At 46.7% G+C, this 14,367-nt stretch overlaps 1 long non-coding RNA gene across 2 annotated transcripts in view; it reads left to right on the forward strand.

The window, feature by feature from the left end:
- The first annotated feature begins 2,072 nt into the window (after positions 1-2,072).
- The window catches only part of LOC125615088, a 31,072-nt gene continuing 18,777 nt past the window's right edge, over positions 2,073-14,367 (forward strand). For both annotated transcript variants that reach the window (XR_007345644.1, XR_007345645.1), the window contains exons 1-2: positions 2,073-2,831; positions 4,388-4,522. This is a non-coding gene — a long non-coding RNA (uncharacterized LOC125615088). The remainder of the gene's footprint in view (positions 2,832-4,387; positions 4,523-14,367) is intronic.

Raw genomic sequence — 14,367 nt, forward strand, 5'->3', positions numbered from 1 at the left:
GGGTTGAACCACCCTTCCCCAAATCAACAGCAATGCCGGCAAAATGCTGCGGAGTTTAAGCAGAGTGCACGTGGGGCTTTTAAAAGTGCTCTTCAGTTTCATGTTCCAAAACAGCAGAAGCATAATCAAATGCCCATAGGAGCCTGACCAACTTGGAGGTACCAGGGATAGAAACATTTAGTTTTTCTGATATTCCTGCCTCAGTATTTTTTTTTTTTACCAGTTTATCCTGGATTAGCCTGGTTTGATTTACCTTTGGGCTTGAAAGAAGCTAGTGCATTTCTTAAGAAAATGTTGTTTATAACAACATCTTCCTGCTAATTAATTCTGGCCTCTCCTCCGTGAGTTCCCTGTAAGTAGGATTTCTCCATCTCTCCTGGACACACAGGACACCTGCCAAGAGAGGAAAGGCTAAGAGGAATCATTGTGATTCGGAGCTACCCAGTTTCAAACTCCTTTGAGTCTGGTGCCAGCCTTGGCTAAAACACTGTCCCCTGAACAAATGCTGTTTAAAAATCCGAGGCAGCTGCGTGGGAACGAAGTCCAAGATGGCAGAAAGGACAATGGGCTCCTGCTGGCTTCCCGCCCTCTGTGTTTTGATCAGCCAAAGCCTTGATTCTCCGACCCTTCTGTGTGGAGCCAGATGAAAGCCAGTGTCGGCAAGCATCCTGTTTGTGACGAAGGGCTGTTTACTCACAGAATGGCAAGATGGGGAGCCTCGCCCAGGCCTCCAGCAAATGGCCAGATCTGGAATTGCTCATGGGGAGAGTGGACGGTGCCAACACTGTGTCTGCAAGGACCCATCCCGGGGAGTCAGTGGTTGGGTAGCATGGGGTCCCCCTGAGGGGCAACGCTGCGTCCTTGGGTGTGCATCCTCGACAGGGCTGCGGTCCAGGAGGGGAGGCCAGGGGAGGGTGCCAGAGAAGGAGAGGCCCGGGGTGTGCAGGTGGCTCGTGGGCTCAGCTGAAGAGTGGATCGGCTGGAATTGCCACTTGATCAGCTACACAGAGGGGCAGTGGGGGTGAGGCCAAGCTCAACCCCTGGGACCTGAATCCCACGGGGAGTTTGCCTATTTCTCTACCCATCCACCTGCCCTCACCAGGTTCCTGATGGGGGGATCCTGGGAAGCTTGATTATGCTTCTGCTGCTTTGGAACATGAAAATGTTTGATCCTGAAGGAAGGATCAGTAGCCAATCCCTGACCTGGGCAGTATGATGGACCCGAGAGCCTCACCTTCTCACAGTGGCCCAAAGCCCAGTGCTGCCCTCCTCAGGGACACAAGGAATCATCCACAGCTACTCTGCTGAATGTGAGGCTGGCCCAGGAGGAGAAAGCCCCAGGGGCTCTGCCAGCTTCTCTTCCACAGGGCAGCCTTGGCCCTGTCTGGGGAGCTGGCCCCCTGCCCCACAGGCCCAGCAGAGAGCAGCAGGAACCTCCCTCCCCTGGCCTGGGGTGGGAGTCCCCTCTCATGGCCACTACCACTCCCTTCATTAGGGGGTTTCAAAGCAGCTTAAAAACATTTCCCTTCACATCGAAGCATCATAGAAGCCGAGCCCATAGCCTTACTTACCAACCACACACATTATTCACATTGCTCCAAGGGCCTTCCGTGATTCATCTGTACAGGTAAATGCTCTTAGGTAGTTGTAATCAGGGATCACATATATTTCATTCAGAATTATATCCTGTATATTTTTCCAAATTTCTACCCTATGCCTAAGTTTTTTTTTTAAATTGCTTCCTACACCATTGAGTTAATTACACTGAAATTCACATCACTTTTCTAGAATGATCGAGATTTCTTTTGCTTTTAGATTCTTGTTATCATGAAGAGGTAATAAATATGTATGTACAACTAGCTTTGGTTTTGTTTTGTTTTGTTTTTCCTCTTAGTTTGAATTATTTCCCTGGGATAAATTCCCAAGGAGTGGGATTACTAGGTCAAAGGGGATGAACATTTTTATGGCTCTTGATATATGGCCAAATTTTTTCCCCCAAAAGGTTGTATGGATTTTCATGGCCATAAGAGATGTGGGAGGGTGTTTCAGCGGGGGTGGGGGCAAGACTTCGAGTCGGGAAAGCAGGGTATATTCGATTTTCTCCCCTCCTGCCCATGATGGATTTTAAATGTGCTGCAGCAATCCTTTGGCTATGCTACCCGTGGTTTTCACACAAAGTGCTATTTTAACGTCTCCAACGCTCTTGACGGTAATTTCCTGACATTCCTGTAGACCATTATTAGAAGATGTGAACCAAAGCACTGGTAGCAATGATGGAATCAGGGTCCATTGGATTTGATGACTGCAAGATGTGGGTCAGCCGAACCTCAAGACAAGAGAGACTCGGGTTTCTGGCAAGGATGTTGGACGCTGGAGGCTTACGGAAGTGGGGGCAGGAGGAGAAATGACTGGGGGAGACGCGGGTCACGCTGGGAGTGGCTGCTGTGGTCCTAGTCAAGAGGACAAGTTTGAAATGACAGAGATTCAAATCCTGAGTCCATCACTCAGGACCTGCATGGAATTAGCCCGTGGTTTCCCACCTTGATTCTTCCTTCCCTTATCTGAACAGGATGACCATGCGTCCTTCGTAGAGGTGGGTGAGCCAAGCAGGGCTCTGCACCTGCCATTAAGCTGCAGCACCACGTAGGGCAGCTGTGCAATGCCACTGGAACTAAGAGAGGCCATTAAATCACCAGGCGTTTTACTACGGACGCGTTTTCCAGATGTGAAGAAGCAAGCGCACGCTGGGAGAATGGATTGTTTTAGGGTTTGGACTACGATTTCCTGCCAAGGTAGAAACCCTGCCTCTCTTACTGGTTCATCTACTGCAGGTACGTTAGGTACACGAGAGCAAGGTGGTTATTTTTCTTAAGTTTCCCTTTCAAGGTCTGAACAAGGCCACATGCCCTAGAATCATTAGTCAATTCTGCCGTCCGTCTGTCCATTCGATTATTACAATCTTGATTGTTGGAAACTTGATTAACCACCTCCTGAGCGGCAGGTGGGCAGCTGATTGAGACTATGGACTGGGAATTCAGGGGCAGAGCGGTCAGAGAGGCTGGGGTTCAAGTCACGGCTCTGCCATGTGCGCAGCTATTTACCCTCTCCTAGTCTTTCTGTTTCCTCCTCTGAAAATGGGGGAAATAAAGTCCCTTCCTCACTGGGTTGTGATAAGAAGAAAATGCCACCTTATACATAAAGCTCGTACTGCAGGGTCTGACCTGATCCTGGCTAAGAAAGCTCTAGTTCTTAACTTACTATTGTTATTCCCATTAGGGTGGTAAAGACCAGGGATGCCAAACTTTCAGATAGGCTTCTCTCCAGTCTTTTTGAAGTTAATTCACCTTCTGGTTATATCTGAATTAAGCTAATGCTAAAATCACTTGGCATTTGAGGAATCCACTTTCACGTCAAAAGTAGCATCCAGGGGGGTGTGTTTTCATTTGCAATGACTCGTTTCGGATGAAAACGGTTCCCTAGGCTTCTCAACCTCCTGCTTGCTAAATTGGCATCGACTTAGAGGAAAGGATTAGGGCTGCAGTCTGGAGCGTCCGCATCTCTGCTATTTAATACCCAGAATCAGGTCTTAATATCAGCACCAGATTTATGTAGCTGCTAATTGTATTTAGAGGGACCACCCAGGTGGGATTTTTTTCCATTTGTTTCCACCTGCTTTGCTACACCTGCCTGATGGCCTCCTTCTGGCCCAGCGAGGACTGGCAGGTGGAGGGAGCATGGAAATCCACGGGAATATCCGTTTTACTGAGAAAACTGTAGAGGAGACCCAGGAAGAGCTGCCAGGAAATGTCTCCCTGCCACCGATTCATTCTCCAACTTGGATTATCCCAGTCTCTTGCCCCCAACCCCAACAAGAACAGATTTAATGACCCTAGTGGCTTAAAACTTCAGAGCAGGAGAATTGTCACCACCACCCATTTTTCCTTTCTGACACTGATGTTGGGGGTGAAGCCTCCTCATCTGGGGAGGTGTCCACTGACTATGTGGGCAGCTGCTGAAACATTACTAGCCACACTCCTAATTAATCCCTCGGAATCTCAGGCACATTTCTTTCTGTGCTCGGCCCCAGTGAAGGCACGTTAACAACTCCTTGCCTTCAGTTTCCAAGTGCACCTTACACCTCTGCCCACACCGCTATAATTTTTTATCAGAATGGGCCCAGTTCCCTTTGATCTCCTTTGGTTCTTAAATCCTGCAGTTGTGTGTCTGAACATCAATGGAAATGGGGTTTCAAGTTTCCTCTTTCATTATCTTACTCAAAGATTAAAATTGAAAAAAAAAAAGGGCTAAAAAAGGAAAAAAAAATATGTCCTGAGCTTTGTAGACGAGGCAATATTTTTACAGTAATTTCTTTATCTGATTTTGTCAGATCAACAAGTTGTTTGGAAATATGTGACCACGCATGCCTCGCCGTTTTAAAGGGGACTTTTATTAAAGACAAACAAACAACAAAACAAACAAAAAAGAAACGAAGACCATCCTCTCTCCCTCGACCGTGTTGTGGGTGAGTGGTGGCATCTGTGTATTTTCAAGCTGGGTGGGGGGGGCGGATCTCAGACTCTAGCTCAAAGATGAGACTCAACCCTTCCAAGGAACTACCCTATTTTTCAAAAGGAACTCTCTGTTCTTGGCAGTGTGAGGAGAATAGACTTCTAGATTAGAATAATTAAACATCTGACCCACGACTCCCAAAATGCCTGTGGCTTCATGGGCTTTGATGTGGGCAGCTTACTGTAGAATGGAAAAGTACAACTTCTTCTTAGGGCCTCAGCCTCGCAGAGCAAGGGAGGCCAACAGTGAGGAACTCCAGGGTCTCTGGCTAGAAAACAAACAGGACCCCAGCCAGGATCTATGGGCAGGGAGAATGTGAGCAAGCATGAATCCTGCTGACCCAACTCTTTCGCTTGGCCAACACATGGATTGCACGGTCTGACCCATCAACATCTGCAGTCTTATCTTGAACCACCCCCAGCCTCATGCTGTCCACCCCCTTGTGGCCCTTTTCCAAGTTTTTGTCCTTCTTTAGGGCCATTCCCTCTGCCTAGAATGCTTCCACCTCTTCTCTGTATATTTAACCCCTAATCATTCTTCAACTCTCTATGCAACTGCGAGTTAGCTAGAATAGGATGAGCTAAGCTGCAGTAACAAAATAGCCTTTGAAATGTCAATGGCTTAACACAGTAAATCCCTTTCTGCTAATATTAAAGTTTGATGTGTCTCCATAAGTCTCCCCACCTCGTGGCTCCTCGAAGCACTCACTCAGGGTTACAGGATCTTCCCATTCCACAGCTCTGCCATGTTGGAAGTGGGGAAGTGAGAATATAGAAGATTGCATGGGAGATAATTGCTGGCCCTGCCTAGAAATAGCTTGTCTTATTTCTGCCATTATTCCCCTGGCTTAAACTGAACTTGAAGTCTCTGCAGCCTGATGCAGTGTCCAAATGACTGTGACACCTTGACCTTGTGCTTAGGACAAACCCAGGCAGAGCCTGGGACCCCACTGCTGCCATAGCCTCTACCTCTGGAAGCTTGATGTCCACACTGGAAGCCACATGCTGACACAGCCATCCTTAACTTAGTGGGTTCTGCGTCTTGCCCCATGTGAGTCAGCCTTCAAGTTGTGTCCCACAAAGATGCTTCTGATTGGCTGAGCCCAGGTCACATGACTTTGCTGCTGCAGCAAAGCAGTATGGGGAAGGATGTTTCTGGCTTCTACCTTTGGAAGATGAAGTCCACTGAAGGGGGAAATCACCCACATATACAGAATGTTTCCAAAGGTGGTGGATGGCTACATAGAAAGGCTGCCATCCACACAGGAGGCTTCAGGTCTGACTGGAGCCTGGGTGGGATTTGGGATGATGTCAAGGGGACGTGGAGGGGACTGAACAGAGACTCCAGGAGCGAGACCAAGATCATGTTGCAATTTGTTGTTCTTCTTTTGAGAGTTTGATGAAAACCATAAGATCACAGAGCTGAAGATGATAAAAATACACTTTTTCTTTTGGCCAGGCTCTAAATATATTTCTCCCCCAACTCTTCACATTGTTTCCTACAAGTTTGCTTTGTTGTCCTCTTGAACGTATTTTTAAAAATCAGACAGCAATAGAAACCCAGAGCAGCAGATGGCGGGTGGGGAACTCGGGGCAGCTCTGGCCCACCCCCTGCTGTCCAGGCATGGAGCCCAGCGGCTTCTGCCAGGACTCGGGGCCTCCGTTTCTATCAGGCAAGACAATAGTCTGCACAGGGCCCCTTGGTCACTGGTGGGGTGCTGTGCGCTGGGAAGCCAGCCGCACAAAGCTTGCCCTTCTTCCCGCCTGGCAGGATGTACTTTCAGGAATGTCCTGAATGCCTGCTACTGTCACCCGGGCATCTTCCAGTGATGCGCAGTGAGTAGGTGGTGGGGCAGCACGGCATGTACCGCACCGAGGAAGCTTTGGCCTCCTGGCCAACCTGCACAAGACAGGGGGTGTTGCTGAGCGGTCTTTGTTAGCAGCCAGAGCGGGGTTCAGTGAGGGGAGGAAGTCAGAAAGAGCTCCTCCTGAATCTGGCAGCAGGCTGTTTTGTCAAGGATACCCTTCAGATGAGATCCAAGGGAGAGGGAACAGACTGGCTGAAATGCGGTATAAAGCAAAGTAGTGGAGATGGGGAATGATAGAGGAAATACGGGTCTGAATTCCCTTAGATATACCTGCCAAATCTGGAAGGGATTCACAAGAGCCTTACCATGAAAAGGTCACAAATATCTTGGAGGAATGGAACAAAATGTTCTTTATTTTTCCCACTCTCTCTTACTCTTGTCTTTCCTAATGCTTCTTGGAGAGACACCTGGATGTCTCTTCTCTCTCTTTTCTCCTGTGTCAGTCAGGACAGGCTAAATATGCTGCAGTAACAAATACCCCCTCAAATCTCAATGGCTTAAAATAACAAATGTTGGTTTCTTATTTACTCTGCATGTCCATCACAGGACAGACTAAAACAGCTGCTATAATTATGAAGGTCACCAGCCACTATTGAAGAGGAGAGGGAGCTTTGAAGGGCTTCCCACTGGCAATCAAATGCTCTACCATTGCTTCTTGTATTATTTGGCATTAACTAGTTACCTGGTTCCACCCAGCAACAAGGGATCAGGGAAACACAGTCTTACATATGCAAGCCCTGGGAATATTGGGTTTAAAACACCTAAGACCACTTAATAGTCTTTCTTCTACTGCTTCCGCCAGGCTTCTCTGTTCTCTTTTGCTCTTCTTGGAGTCCCAATCCATGGAGGAATCTAAGGGTTAGATCCTTTAGGTTTTAGGCAGATTTCTTACCTCAAACCTTACACAGTACTGGAAGAAGTCATTTTGGTTTTTCAGAGTGAAGTGTTTCCAAATTAGACATGGCTTAGAGACAGTACAGAGCAGGGTCTCGCTAAGCGTTCTTCCTTCTTCCCCAATGAAAAATTGCAATTTCAAGAAATATCTGCCATCTCCCATGCTCTTCCTACATGGGTGATGATTCTCCTATTGAGTAGTGGGGCCCATGTCCCCTCCATTAAACCCGAGAAGACCTTTGTTCACCGCTATGTGACTTCTGAGGCTAGGGTATGTAGACACCATGGATTTCCACCTTGCAGTCTGGGGTTGCTTACACATTAGGCTCTTGGAATCCAGCCACCATGTGGTGCAGAGGCCTAAACTAGCCCACATTTAAAGATTACATAGAAGGAGGCCGTGTACAGACCAACAGCTCAGCTGAGGTCCCTGCTGACAGTGGGTATAGCCGTCTGATGTGCAGGTGACAGTAACTTTCAATGGTTTCAGGCCCAGGTGGCCAGGGCAGCCCTGGCCTCCAGGTCTTCCCGCCGGAGACATCGGGTACTGTGGAACAGAGATCGACTATTCCTTGTGTCTGAATTGCTCCCAGGGGACTGTCAGGATACTGTTACGGCTGTTCCTAGTGGGTGTTGGGTGATTTTGTTGTGACAATAGAAAATGGATGTGCTCCCCGTGTGTTGACCGGGGGATTGACCCATGCTGGTGTATGGCATCCAAGAGCATAGGGACAGAAGGTGGTGACGGTCAGATGGAACTGTGAACAAAAGGGAGGTCCCCTCTGCAGGAAACTGGAGGCAACAGAATTCTGAAGAGTAAACAGTAAGGGACTAAGAGAGATGGTCCTTCCTGACATCTTCTCCAGGCCGCCTGTAACATTAGTGTGGGCTCAGGACAAGGGCACAAAGAGAGGCCATATACAAATAATTAAAGATAATAAATGAAACTGACAAACAGGGAAGTATGTGCCTCCCCCTATCATGGCATATGTAAGTGCAGACTCACCTGGAAGGCCACTTCTTAAATTCTTTGGAATTCCTTATTGGAAGGTAGTGACATACGGCAGTCAGATCCAGCCCTTTCCCTGCCTACCCTCAGCTCTGTCTCCATGTCCTCCTATGTGAAATGAAGGCCCACTGCCATCTTTTCCCTTGGGTTAGTACTTGGGCTTTATCCAGTTGTCTGTCAGGGTGACTGAGGCACGTAGCAGCTGTCCTGTGGCTTAGATGGTTAACCTTCAGTGTTGAGGGATCGATCGTGTGCCCCCAATATATTCACCCCACACCCTGCTATCTACTTCTCGGCATGTGATGAGGATTAAAAGTGATAACCATGTGCTGGCATGTAGTAATTACTCAATAAACGGGAATAGTAATAATAGTATTTTGACTTTAAATATTTCAAGTGCTATCATGTGAAAGAAGACTTTGATCCATTTTGTTGAGCTCTGGGGCATATAATTAAGAGCAGAGGTTGGAAGTTACAGGAAAAACAGATTTTGGTTCAACATAGAAGACTGTTTTATAAATAAAAAGAACACTCTGAAAATAGATTGAAATCCTTTGGGGAAGATATCGAGGAGTTTCACGCGTCAGATGGGAGCTGGATTGGGTGATCTTAGAAGTTCACTTCTAATTCTGAATCTGTGGGAAGTCATCTTTTACTTTGGGTCAGAACTTGAGCTTCATCCAATTGTCTTTCTGGGTGATGCACATATCAACGATCCTGTAGCTTAGATGGTTAATATTCAGAATTTGGGTATCATGTGCCCACAATTCATTATTCCACACCATACATGTAGGTAGAAGCCCAGTAAATCTATTTGAAAGAATCAATTTAGCATCCCGGGTGGTTAGAATAGTTGGGATAATTAATATAGTAGTTGCTGAAACTCAGCTAGCTTAACCAAAGTCTTTACTAGAAGGGTACTGGGGAGTAATATGGAATCCAAAGAAGAGTTGACCTCCAAGTGGCAAGGGGGCAGGAAAGCTGATGTGGCTCAGGGTCACCAGAAATTGGGAACTAAAGCATCATTGAGGTATCTCTTCTCTGACGCTTTGGCCTGGGCTGCCTCCTTCCTCCCTTCCCCTGACGAGCTTTGCAGCAGGCCACCCGGTTTCCATGGACTGATATCATCCAGCCTCAGCTACCAGAAAGCCCGGCTGTCTTTTTCAGTTCCATCCTGCATTTCTGAGGGGTGGACTGTGATTGGCCCTGCATGGGCCAGGGGCCTGCCTTCAGCCAATCAAAGGTGGCCAGGAAGGGCACAGGGTTATGGTATAGAGAACAGCTGCTCCTGTGAAGGGGAGTGGGGTGAGGGGCCCCGTCTGGCTGGGGCTCTGTGGTGGGGACTGGGAGTACGCGTTCCTTGGCCTGGGACGGACTCTGCTCCTTGCTGGGGAACTCTTTGTTTGGAGGGACATGGTCTTGGGAACAGGCTTTCTAAGATGAAAGCTGCTTCGAAAGCATCTTGAACCACTTAATTACTGCTCTGACAGCCCTTCAGAGTGAGCTGGTGTCCACGAGTCGGGCAGAGCTGGGTGGACTAGATTGTCCCATCATCCCACCGAGCCGCTGAAAGACTGGGCTGTCACCCAGACGCGTGGGTTGGGAGGCTTGTGGCCAAGGCATCGGGAGGGGGCCAGATGGCTACAAGTTATCTGGGAGGCTTCTGCTGGTTCATGAGTCAGGGTTAAGTCTGCCATCCTCCTCACATAGCAGGGCTTTATTCTCATGGAAAGTTTAAGTCCTGTTCCTTCACTCTGAAGTTTTGAAGTTCTTGGAAAGTCGTTGGAAGGAAGTCTTGGGTGAGGTCAGGCCTCAGCTGAGGTTGCCTGGGTGTGGGTTGGGTTCTGAGCCTGTAGCCTGTGCCCCTGGGATCTGTCTGGGATGCTCTTTACAAAAAAATAAAAACAATTAGACATATAATATATGTGCTCATATTATGTATATGTATAAATGCACATATATATATATATATATATAAATGTGTGTAAATATCCATAGTGAATATAGGCCCACACCAGTATTTTTTAATCATGAAGATCTTTTTGAAGATCATGACGTCCTTTCATATTTCCATTGCCCTCCCGTGAAGGCTTGTAGTCCTCACATTGCCAGAGGCAGAAGAATCTGATTCACCACGGTGGACGGCAGCGGGTGATGGCCAGTTCTGGCCAGTTCTGGCCATTTCAATGCCGTGGTGTGTCTGCCCAGTGCAGCATGATCACTGGTCATTTCCCAGCTGGAGGTGGGGGGGCATAGGTTGGAGGGGGACTGCAGGACCAAGCCCTGGGCCCACCCACCTCCAGGGAGGATGAAGGAAGTGGAGGAGACACAGGTCAGCACCCCATCATCCAGGTTTACCCTGGGTCTGGTAAGTGCCACTTCTCTGTGCTGTTTCTGGATGGGTGGCATCTTCTCTGACACTTTCTCTGGGATCGTCACCTTCCCAAGTACTCAAGCACATCCCTGTGTTTCCCCAGCAGGGGACTCTCCTGGTTTTGAAGGGCTAGAAATTTATGCAAATCAGAGAGGGGATCTTTTTCAAGAAAAAGAATGCAAACGATGAAGACAAAATTAGTTGTGAAACTGAATATTTATAAGGAATGATTAATCATAAAATATAAATTTTAAAAAGCTGGCAAATAATACAAATTTTTAAATTAATGAATTCCCAGACTTACCTCTGTTTATTTTTCCAACATCTTTTGACTCCATATGCTGGTGTGTCTTCACATGACAATGATTTGAGTTTTTTAAAAAAAAATTAATTTTTTTTGAGGGGACAGGGTCTCTGTGTTGCCCAGGAAGACCTCAGTTCTTCTGTCTCTGTCCCCCATGTAGCTGAGGATTCAGGCATGTGCCACCGTGACAATGATTTTGCTGTTATTTTCTGTAGGGAAAATAGTTTACTCTTTCCCTTTAGCAGGTTGATCATAATGTGATTTCAAAATGTTGGAATGCATCTTCACATACATATTTACTTTTTATATGTGATGATGTTACTGGTTCACACCCTATAAGCACTGGATTCTGATATATTAACATGATCCACACAAAAAATAAAATAGATGCACATCCATGTATAATTGTATCGGAGGCAGCATTGAGTTTTTCCTATTAGCAGGGGAAAGGATTTCTGTTTTGACTAGGTATTGATGAGAATTCCATCCTCCACTTAAATTTTACATGACAGACAATTGGAAGAACTTTCCATAGATTAGCTTCTGGCTCCCTACATTTTAAATCTTGTTTCTCCTCCGCTTCCTGCAATGTCCAGGGCTAAGTACTATAAGGTGTGCTCACCTCATCTCTCACCTCTGTGCTCAAGTATCGTGGTGATGGGCTGATTGGCACATGGGTGTTAGGATTATTCATTGCTGCATTGCTATAGCAAATATGGACTTAGCCGTATGTGATGGTGATTGCAAACTCATAAATACACCCCATGGAGCTGGAACCCAATGCATCCCCAGCTCAAATTCTTGGCCAGATCCCCAGAATGCTAAGGCCATGCCAACGCTCATGGCTGTGCGTGTCACAGAGAATGCGTCAGAGTGGAAAGAGGTGCTGGTCTTCCCATCACTATTCAGACCTCTTCCTTTTCAGTGTTTGGACATATCTGGCCACGTGATCATAGTGCTTTCCCCTCCTCTGTAAGGGATGACCCTCAGCTTTCCTAAGCCTGATTAGTTTCATGCTACAGCTGCCTCTGGCCCCATCCTAGCCCTTCACACTGCAATTGATGGATGGATGGCAAGTACCAGTTTGTCTTTTCCCTTGGGACAGGCCCAAGGCTGCCCATCCATGGATCTCCCAGTGTGTGCTGGTAATATTTAACAATGGGCTTTCCAGGAAAGAAAGCTTAAATAATAATAAACAGTGCAGATATAATATCAGGGGTGTGCAGCATGCAGTTTACAAATCGAGTATAAATTCTGCCAGTACATGCTCATTGATTTTTGTCAACCTCTTGTATGGCAAAGCAGTTCTGACATGAATGCTGACTGATATTTCACTTGTGACATAAGATGACAATGGAACAGTGAAGATGTCCTGAGGAATGCCGACCACGTGGCAATGACATCATGAGGGACCTCTTGGCTGAATTAGATAATGGCTTTTGAAAGCTAGAAGGTGATTTCTTCCATTTTTACTTGTATTCTGTCCACAGTGTAATCCAAGCGATACGCTTTTAATGTTGGCCTGCGATTATGAACGTCTTCTCCATCACTTTTTCATAAGTCTAGAGGTTAAGAGAGTGATCAGTTACACCCTGATGGATGGCATCTGCCAGTTCCTGTGGTGTAAATACTCTCACCAGGGTGGATCCCAAGCACCACTGTGACACCCTTGAAGGGGGACTAGAAATTGAAGGGCAGCAACACACCATTCTCCGGCTATTTCCGCCACACAGATGCTCTAGAGGAACACAACTTCGAGAGCGCAGACAGCAGTCAAAAGTGGGGAAATAATTAGGAGTGAAGAATTTTGAGTTTTTTTTGATGGCCTTTGTTTTCAGTGTAACTTACTGAGTTACAAGTTGACGTAATTCAACTTTAGATAATGGCTTTCTTTCACGACTGTTTTGCAAACATCCCGAACACTTCACAGCTGGAGCTTGTGAGCTGGCAGGGGTGACCTGGCACAGAGGCGGTGAACGCATGTCCGTCTGACGAATGGACATCCTCTGCCTTTTCTCTGACTCTGAGGGCCTGGATGGGTCTCTTACCCTCCTCTTTCTCTGCATCCAATGCAAGAGGCTATTAATGGTTACTTCATAGAGGTGCTGGGAGAGTTAATTAAGGTTTGCTAAGTACTTTGAAATCCACGGATGAAAGGCCCAGTGGGGGAGAACTTTATTATTATTCTCATGCATCATCTTAAGAAGTGTATGGTGATGATACCCACCTGGTACTTTTCATCTTCAAAGCATTCTCCAGACATTAGCCAATTAAACGTCACTGTTCCCTGCCCGGTCAGTGGGTGTCCTCCAGGAAGGGAACCGTGCAGTAAGTGGGTGACTCCTTTCCCCTCGGTCATCTGGGATTGGTGGTCAGTGCCAGGAGGCCAGCTCCTCCAGCTGCAGCCTTCCGTCTGGGCTCTGCATTGCCCTTTGAAGCCTCAGTGCCCTCTGTTGCCGATGGTGGGAGGCCTGCACGGGACTTTGAAACCCGGTCACTTCTCTTGTGGCTGGTGTGATGTTACCCATTGAATGTTGTTGGTTCTAAGGTATCATTTATCTCACATTAAAAAAAAAATGTGAATCCCTGAGACTTGTGTGCATTTCCAGCTGACCAAGGATCATGGCTCAACTGGGAGTATTTTCCTTCTCCCTGGCACATAGGATAATCGTGTCCTACAGGGTCACAGGCCAACAAAGGTGGAGATGTGGTAAGACCACTCTTTCCAGCTTTCTGGTTTACTTCCTGCTATTTTGTAAGAGGAACTTCTCTTCCTCCTGCTCGAATTACAACGGTGGCACAAGATCACGACATTATGTGAGAACACAGATAACCAAAATGAAGACGAGGTGACAATAATCCTAAGACTCGCAACCTGGAGGTGGGTGCTGGACACAAGTTACTGCCATTTCCTCCCAGGATTTTCTCTTTATGAGGAACATTTCCCTCCTCTGATGATAAAAGTAACTGAGACTTGCTGTGGGGAAAAATCTGAAAATACAGAAACGGGCGTACAACGTAGCATTACATACCAATCACTGATAATCCCATTGCCCGGAGAGGGCACATTAAAATTGAAATAATTATTTTATTTCTATATGACATAAGTGAGCCTTGTTAATTACAGTTGACTTTTGGATGAAGTTTTTTTTTCTATCATGTGCCTATGTTTATCATTTCTTCTACTTATATACATTTGTACTTACTGCTACCTGCACACAAAAAAATGTAAAATGTAAAATGAGAATAATTTTCTCTGATTTTTCATTTGATTTGTATGCGGTTCAGCATTATCTCCCAGAGCTCATCACACACACACACACACACACACACACACACACACACACAGA

Source organism: Marmota marmota, unplaced genomic scaffold (genome assembly GCF_001458135.2).
Source record: "Marmota marmota marmota unplaced genomic scaffold, marMar, whole genome shotgun sequence".
Lineage (NCBI taxonomy): Eukaryota > Metazoa > Chordata > Mammalia > Rodentia > Sciuridae > Marmota > Marmota marmota.